Source organism: Petaurus breviceps, unplaced genomic scaffold (assembly GCF_028583685.1).
Source record: "Petaurus breviceps papuanus isolate PSGF00001 unplaced genomic scaffold, PetGlider_PUasm1.0 151, whole genome shotgun sequence".
NCBI classification, from domain to species: Eukaryota; Metazoa; Chordata; class Mammalia; order Diprotodontia; family Petauridae; genus Petaurus; species Petaurus breviceps.
In genome coordinates this window covers 4,143,211-4,150,882 of record NW_027185712.1, presented here as the reverse complement: position 1 = coordinate 4,150,882, position 7,672 = coordinate 4,143,211, and the positions used below count along the sequence as shown (strand labels likewise).

General features: G+C 38.8%; 1 long non-coding RNA gene across 1 annotated transcript; it reads right to left on the bottom strand.

Annotated features, from left to right (window-relative positions):
- Window positions 1-1,394: 1,394 nt before the first annotated feature.
- On the bottom strand, window positions 1,395-7,652 carry LOC138153553 (uncharacterized). The gene is made up of 4 exons (XR_011166411.1): window positions 7,400-7,652; window positions 7,038-7,185; window positions 3,635-3,753; window positions 1,395-2,031 (listed from the first exon to the last, which is right to left on the bottom strand). It is a non-coding gene; the product is annotated as an uncharacterized lncRNA (long non-coding RNA).
- Window positions 7,653-7,672: the final 20 nt, after the last annotated feature.

Genomic DNA, 7,672 nt, shown 5'->3' with positions numbered 1-7,672 from the left:
TTTAGTTGAAGGAAGTGAGGAGGCTTAACCTGGCAAGAACACAAGGATAAGAGCTAACTTCAAGTATCTGCTTTTCATGAGGAAAAGAGATTAGATTTGTTCCATTTAGCTTCAAAGGGCCAAAATAATAATGAGTTAAAGTTGCAAAGAGACTCAGTTGCCTTAGAGATAAATGGATATAATACTACCTGAACTTAAGGAATTATTTTGAGTTAAATACTTTACCACAAAACCATTGAATTTGAGAATCAGAAGGTATCTCAGCACTTATTTAATGCATTCCATGTACCAAACATACCAGACAAGCGATTGTCTAGACTGAAGACCTCCAAGGAAGTTTCCAAATACCCAGTTCATCTTTGGGCCAGTTGTAATTGTCATGAAATCTTTCCTTAAATCAAATGAAAATGAGTCTCTTTGGGTTGGTCAAGGTCAAAAAATCTAAATATCAGAGCCAGGACTCAAACATGAATGAAAGATCTCTCTTATATTAATAACTAATTATTGCATCAGAACCAAGGTTGTTTTTTTTTTTCTATTTCCTCAGCCAGAAATCAACCAGTGTGGGAAATATTTCTCAAAGAAATACCCAGGCCAAGATGTAATAAGACAATAAAAGAAATTCTAAGTTTGGGTTAATGGGAGCACTCAGACTGGTCTGGGAAAATGTTGATTCTGTTTTGTCAGGCAGGCAATGTGGAAATTGATGCTTATTCCAGCAAGATTTCAGTGATACAAGTCATGTACCCCCAAGATGCTCATTGAAATATAGCCCAATCCCTCATTATGATATTCATTTTTTATTAACTGTTAACCAATAAGAGGTGATTGCCACCCTTAAGAACACCTTCTCTTCCAAGGGCATATATATTGTGAGCCCACCACTGTGACGGCATCTTTGGCATTTGAGAGGGCCACCAACATCCTTTTATTAAAATGCTGGCATTATTAATGAAACAACTAATTACCCAGAAATTGCATCTCTTGAACTTTTTAAATGTCACATAAGCCTACTCATTCAGAAACCAATGTTCTTGGCTCTACATTGTGTTCTCTCATATCTGGGAAGACAATTTGGTTAACAAGTATTGTTAACTCCTAAATGTCTTTCTCGGTATAATTTTCAACCTATTCTTTGAATTATAGTATCTTAGTTGGAAGGGAACTTCAAGGTCTTCTACTCTAATTCCTTCATTTTAAAGACAAGGTAACTGATGCCTAGGGAAGTTAAATAACTTGCCCAAGGTCACATAAGTAATAATTGACAGATGTAAAGGTTAATCATAAGAAACTGATTCCCAAGAGACCATTAGGCAGCACAGTAGATAAAGTGCTAGTGTAGTACCTTAATTAATGTGAACAAGACCCAAGTAATAGTTTTAGAATGTACCTTTTATTAAAAATGCCATGTGGCTGATCAGGCCATGTGGCAGGCTGAGCTGGCACCACCCACCCATGTCTCAGGTACAACAATAGCAGTAAGCAGCCAGAAACAGCCCCAATCTGGGGCAGACCCTTTGCTTATTAAGGGGGCCTTATGTAAGCAGTGATTGGTCAGTACACACCTTGAAACTCCCCCAGAAGCCCGCCCACTTCTATGCAAGTGAGCTGACTGGGGAAAGGGCAGAGACCCAGTGGGGGAGAGTGGAGCTGACCTGGCAGTCTGCTCACTTCCTTTGGGGAGAGGGGGTTGTGGAGAAAACCAGGCACAACATTTCCCACTTCTTTTGTTCATGTGTCAAACCCTTGACACCCAGGCCAAATCATACAGGACAGTCAGCTTTGTTCCCAAGGGCTGGTAGTGGGGACCTATAACAATTAGCAATTTAACAGTTAACAGGGACTTCCTATAATCAAGGCCATAGTCTCAAGGAAGAGGAGGGGGACACATTTTTTCATTGGCCCTCTAGTTGAATTTCTCCAGGAAAGAAGCTATCCCAATAGAGGTCAGGTCCGGATTCTTGGGAAAGCTGTCTGCATTTGATGTCGTCTTTTTCAGATTCCAAAGCTCTGGGGATGATCCTTAGATGACTAGAGTGCAAACATACAATACAAGAGCTCCCAGAAACACGATTTTAGATATAAAGGTCCAGTTTTCTTGCCATGAAAGACTAGGTTCAAACAAATAGTTCAGTTTTCTTAGCCACACAGAGCTAGGCTCAGTTAATACAACGAGGTTTTTCTCGATATTTTACAAAATGACATAATTACATTCAGTCAGGTACATGTCACCAAGATAACCAAGAAAACAAACTACACAAGAATCATAATTAACATACAATTCCTTGTATCCCAGTGACCTATTTCATTCAAGCAACACTTTTAAATCCCAGATGCCTCATGTAGTTACAGAATCTAAAAAAGAGTTTTGTTTCTCCAGTTCAGATCTAGAGATGAGCAGATAATTTTGACTTAATATAAATTAGTACAATTACTTAAGATCAGTGCCATATTTTGAAACTACAGAGAATTTTCAGTTTATTTGTTGGGGCCTCCAATTATGTTGGGTATAATGGAGTGAGACAGAAGATCCCAGAGATTAAAATTGGAAGTGGATTTTATTGCCAAGGGACTGCTGGGGTCACATACCCAAAACAGACAGTAAATTGACATGAACAGTATGCCGGTTTTTAAAGAGATTACAATAGTCACGTTACATAGGCTGAAACTACAATCAGTGATTGGTCAGTGTATATTTGAAATTTCCCACTGAGGTACAGGGAACCCAGAATGGGTGGAGATGGGGAACACCCAGTAGGGGGCAGGGATTTTACCTTAGGCTGAACCCCCACCCACAGATCAATTAGGAGAGGGAAGGGTGAAAGTTATGTTAAAATGACTGTTTACAGATCAATGGAAGGGAAGGGAAGGGTAAAATTTATGCTAAAATGCCTATTTACAGATCAATGGAAGGGAAGGGAAGAGTAAAAGTTATGCTAAAATGCCTGCTTACAGATCAGTGGAAGGGAACAGAGGGGTAAAAGTTAATTCTACCTTTCCTAAATCCTGTACCTGTTATAGGAGTCCTTTAAAATATGTAAAACCTTCTTTTTAAAATTGATTTCATCTGCTCTTTGTAAAATTATCAGACAGATGCATTAACAAATTAACATTAGATGCACCCTTACCACTATCTTATACAATTCTTGTTCTAAAATCCAAAATCCATACCTATAATCTTATTCCCAAACATGCTCAAATCATGAATTCACATAATAGGAAGTTTTTAAAGCCAATTTTCTTTTGCATCTGTATTTAATCCTAGGTGTCATCTGGCCTAATCCTGTTGCTCTCCTCAAACTTCACTATCCTGATCTATCAGGCATCTATTTCATTACTTTTTGCCTTATTACTAATCATTTCCTTCTTTGAAGGATGTTATTTATATATTTATTCATTTATTTAGCTTGAATATTTCTTCTCAGTGAATTTTCTATAGAATAAAAGAGGGACAAAGTCATAAACCTTGCCAGAATGAAAACTTCCTTAGCCTTGTCTGATTCCAGGCATGAGTCATCTCCTCTAGTCATTCAGAAAGCAATCAAGTGATGAAAGCAAGTCTTAGGCATAAATAGGTGGGAGGTTTCCTTTTCAGAAAGAAAAGGCACAATTGGGAAAGTCAGAGAGTTCCCACCTGGGCAATGTTGGTTGTCCCCAAACTTTTCCAAGCACAGACATCCACTTTGAACAGTTCATAGCCTGCAGCGTCTGCCATCCCATTATCAGCTTTTATGATGACTCCTGTAATTAAGGCTTAGAAGAATAGTAAAATTTTCAGTTCCTCAAATTATTAAATAGCAAATAAATATGGATTAGTGTCATTCAGATAGGGCCATCTAAAATTTGCTCAAGCTATTAATTACAAACTCAAGTTAAAAATCTTTCTGTCTTTCCAAAACTTCCTCATGCTCTCTCAACATACTTCTAAAACTGATATCAACTATCTGGAAACCGGAGGGCCTGGATGAACACCATTTGTTCCCTAACCTTTTTATCTGCTTCATTCAGCTTTTCATAAATAGACTTTAGAGATAGTTTGAATTAACCTGGTGTTAAAAATGGTATCTTTTCTTTTCTTTCAACTAAAGTAACTCTGATTAACCTAAATATAAAAATGGTATTTTTATTTTCTCTCAACTAAAGTAACTCTGATTAATCTAAATATCAGGTACCCAAGTACTACAACATTTCACGCAACCGATCATTCCTTAAACATCTGGGACCCAAAATCATTTGGGTAGATCTGTAGGTTTTACAAAGCTTAGAAGGGGATTCACACAGTCTTTTCTTCACATAATTACCAATAAGTATTTTTTTCCCAAGCATGCTATTGTAAATACTTGATTTATTAATTGAAACTTAAAAATGTATGATTTCTTAAATTACAACATTTCAGAATATCATAACTGATACTCTGACATGGTCAGAGTACTTCATCCACCATCTTTTTCTTGTTCCTCTGACAGTATAATTCTTAATTTAACAGCATTCAGAGAATGAGAAACTGCTTCTATTATAACATTCATAATACCAATATTTACCCATAACAATATCAGAAACAATTATGATGTACCTAAATTTAAACTTCAAACCACACTCAAGTAATTACCAATCTGGTGATCTTAATTTAGTAATTTCCAAATTGATTTGCACAGAAAATAGTTCATCCTATAGCCATTGACACAAACCTCACACCTAAGAAAGATTTCACTTAAGGTTGACAAACATAATAATTATAAAATAAACCTTCAAATATGGGAATTTCCTAAAAGTAATTTGGTGTTAAATTCTCCTAATATAAATTTCCCAAGACATTGTATATTCACATACATCCAAGTTAACATATATCTATATCCTTAGATGACTCAACAGCTTCAGAATAGTAATAAGAAAATTGTTTTTAACATCAGAGTTCATAATTTTTTAATTACAATAAATTTAGCCAAAATTTTAAATGAAATATAAACATTATTACTGCCTGTTTGCAACCCAAATATAAGTTTAAATTAACAAATAAATTAAATTTATAAAAATTTATAACAAAACAAATTAAAAAACCCAATATACATGCAATATGAAATTGATTTTTTTTAAATAGCTATAATACTATTCCTGCGTCAAAAATGTTTCTTAAGTTCACTTAGCTAAATGGACTTTTAGAAACACAATACAGTCTCAGAAAGATGGCAACAAAACAACAATAAATATCAAATGAGTTATACAATAATTGACTTTATCAATTCTGGCATGGATTCTACGTTAGAGAAATACCAACATATGCCAGTCATTGTATTTTACAATCAAATGTTTCACAAAGCTATTAATTTTCCTTTTACAAATTCAAGGAACAAGTCAAGCTGAGATAGCAAAATCTTCTTTCCTTAAGCAATCCTAATATCCTAAAAAACTTCTGTTTTTTTAAGCAATCTCAATAGCCTATTTTCAATTTCTTAATGATTAATTCTCAGAATTTGCAAAGATATTTTGTAAAGAAATTGTAAATTTCCCAAATTAAAAATTTCAAATAATTACAACAGAGAGAATTTTGGTGGACCTTTTGAAAGTGAGCTTTGATTCTGCCAATCTCAAAGCTCCACACTTAATTGGCTTTAATTGGTCAGGCTGGGGATCTAGGCTGCCTGGTTCTTTGTTCAGAGTGGAGGGATTCCCAAAAAGGGGCCCACCTCCCCACCTTCCCAATGCTCAAGGAGGAGGGGAAGGACCAGTACAATAAAAAGTTTTGCCCTTCCCCCCCACCTTTGAGTCTTTGGAAGACTCTGGAGAGTCTCTGTCGGCAGGGGGGGGGGGGGGGGGCAATTCATTTTTCCAAAGGCCTAACTCTTAACAGTATGAACATTGGTCCCTTGCAAGAACTTGGGTGTGGGTAACACTTGGTGTAGTGCCCACTCTGGTACCCCATTTGGGAGTCTGAGGTGTAGCCACAAGGACCCGGGCAAACTTCTTGTCTGCTTTATCAGAGTGACTGTCCCTGTTGTCATAAACCTTTTGGGCAATTTCTACCAGCTGGGATATAACCATGCCCTCAAAACCGACTGAAGCAGAAGAGGGTTCTTCTGTGGACTGATAGTTTGCCTCAGTCTGGGGGGAGGGGGTAGGGGTTAAGAGGATGAGGGGAGGTTGGAAGCCCCAAGGAATTAGGAGAAGAGGCAGAGGGAGGGGGTCGAGGGTTGTAAGGTGGTGGGAAATGATACTCCTCACTTCGAGGGAGGTTTTGTTTTAGGAGTAGCCAAGAGCAGGTGAGTCACAAGGATTCGGATAACCCTTTGGAAAGAACAGTTCCTAACCAGGGAGGGGAATAGGTGACAAGATCTAGCCAGACAGGAATATAAGGGAACTGATCTGGATGTCCTGGATTCCTTGTGACCACCCGCCACACGGACTGGATAATTTGCTTGTTGAAACTTTCCTGAGGGGGCCAGCCCACCCCAAACGTGGGCCACTCATTCATTCAATAAGAAATGAGTTTTCCCTTCTTCAAGGGGAACCCTTAATCTGCCCCATCCTGATAGGCTACTCTAAAATGGCTTAGTATGCAACCAAGGGGACTTTTTGATGTACTGGCTGAACCTCCCATGTTCTAGGATGAAAAGATAGACAAACAGTATAGTCCTATAAACAAATATGTCTTCCCAGTGGAAATCAGAAAAGCTCCCTTGGAGGTGCTCATCTGATAGCCACTCTAATAACTCCTTTGCAGAATAAAAATGGGGAGGCTTTAAGCAAATGAGATCAAGACAAAACTTCACGAGAACAAACAATAGTCCCTAGCTTCTTGCTTTGCCCCCACAGATACTGAACAGGAAGCAAATGAGCTCAAGTAAGTGCAGGACACACAAGAAACATACAAACATTAACCAGAATACTGCTGGTCAAGAGACTTTGGCATCCCAAAGCTTCGCCGGGGAGGAGATACCCCCTGCACAAATGGCTACATCTAGCCCTCCACCCTCCAGAACAGAACCAGAACAGATTTTTAACCAGCACAGATTTTTAATCAGAACAAATTTTTTACTCACCCCCAAACTGGAGGTCCTGGATAACACAAAAGGTCAAATGAGGAGCCGGTAGAAGTCGGGAGGCAGATGCAATCTTTCCCTCACTGGAGACCTGGGGCCCTGGAACGGTCATGAGGCAGATGCCTGCCCCTGAGGCTGAGAGCTCTTCCTATTCAGCAAAATCTCACTTGGTTCCCCACACAGTAGCCAGGGCTGCTTCCTCCCCACCCCTCTCCTTTTCTCTCTTTCTCCAAAGGGGAGATAAGGAGAGAGTTGGAAGTCCAGCAGTTTCCCTGGCCAATTTTTGACCACAGAAGTTGTTAGTTACAGACAGACAAACAGAAAGGCAAGCACACAAACACAACAGGCAGATAACTACTCACCTCTGGAGGCTGACAGAGATCTGGGTCCAAGGAGCCAAAATGCGATCTGATCAATGTCAGGAGATGGTCTGGAATTTCTCAGCCTTGAGTTCTGAGCTCTGAGAAAATTTCAGATGGCAGCTGCTCAAGGAAGTCAAAGCTGAGAGGTGTCCATCCCCTGAGGCCGAGCGAGGATCTCGGGTCTTGGACAACAACACAGAATGCTGTCAAATCTCGCTAGGGCCTCCAAATTTAGTACCTTACCTTGATTAATGCAAACAAGACCTAAGTAAT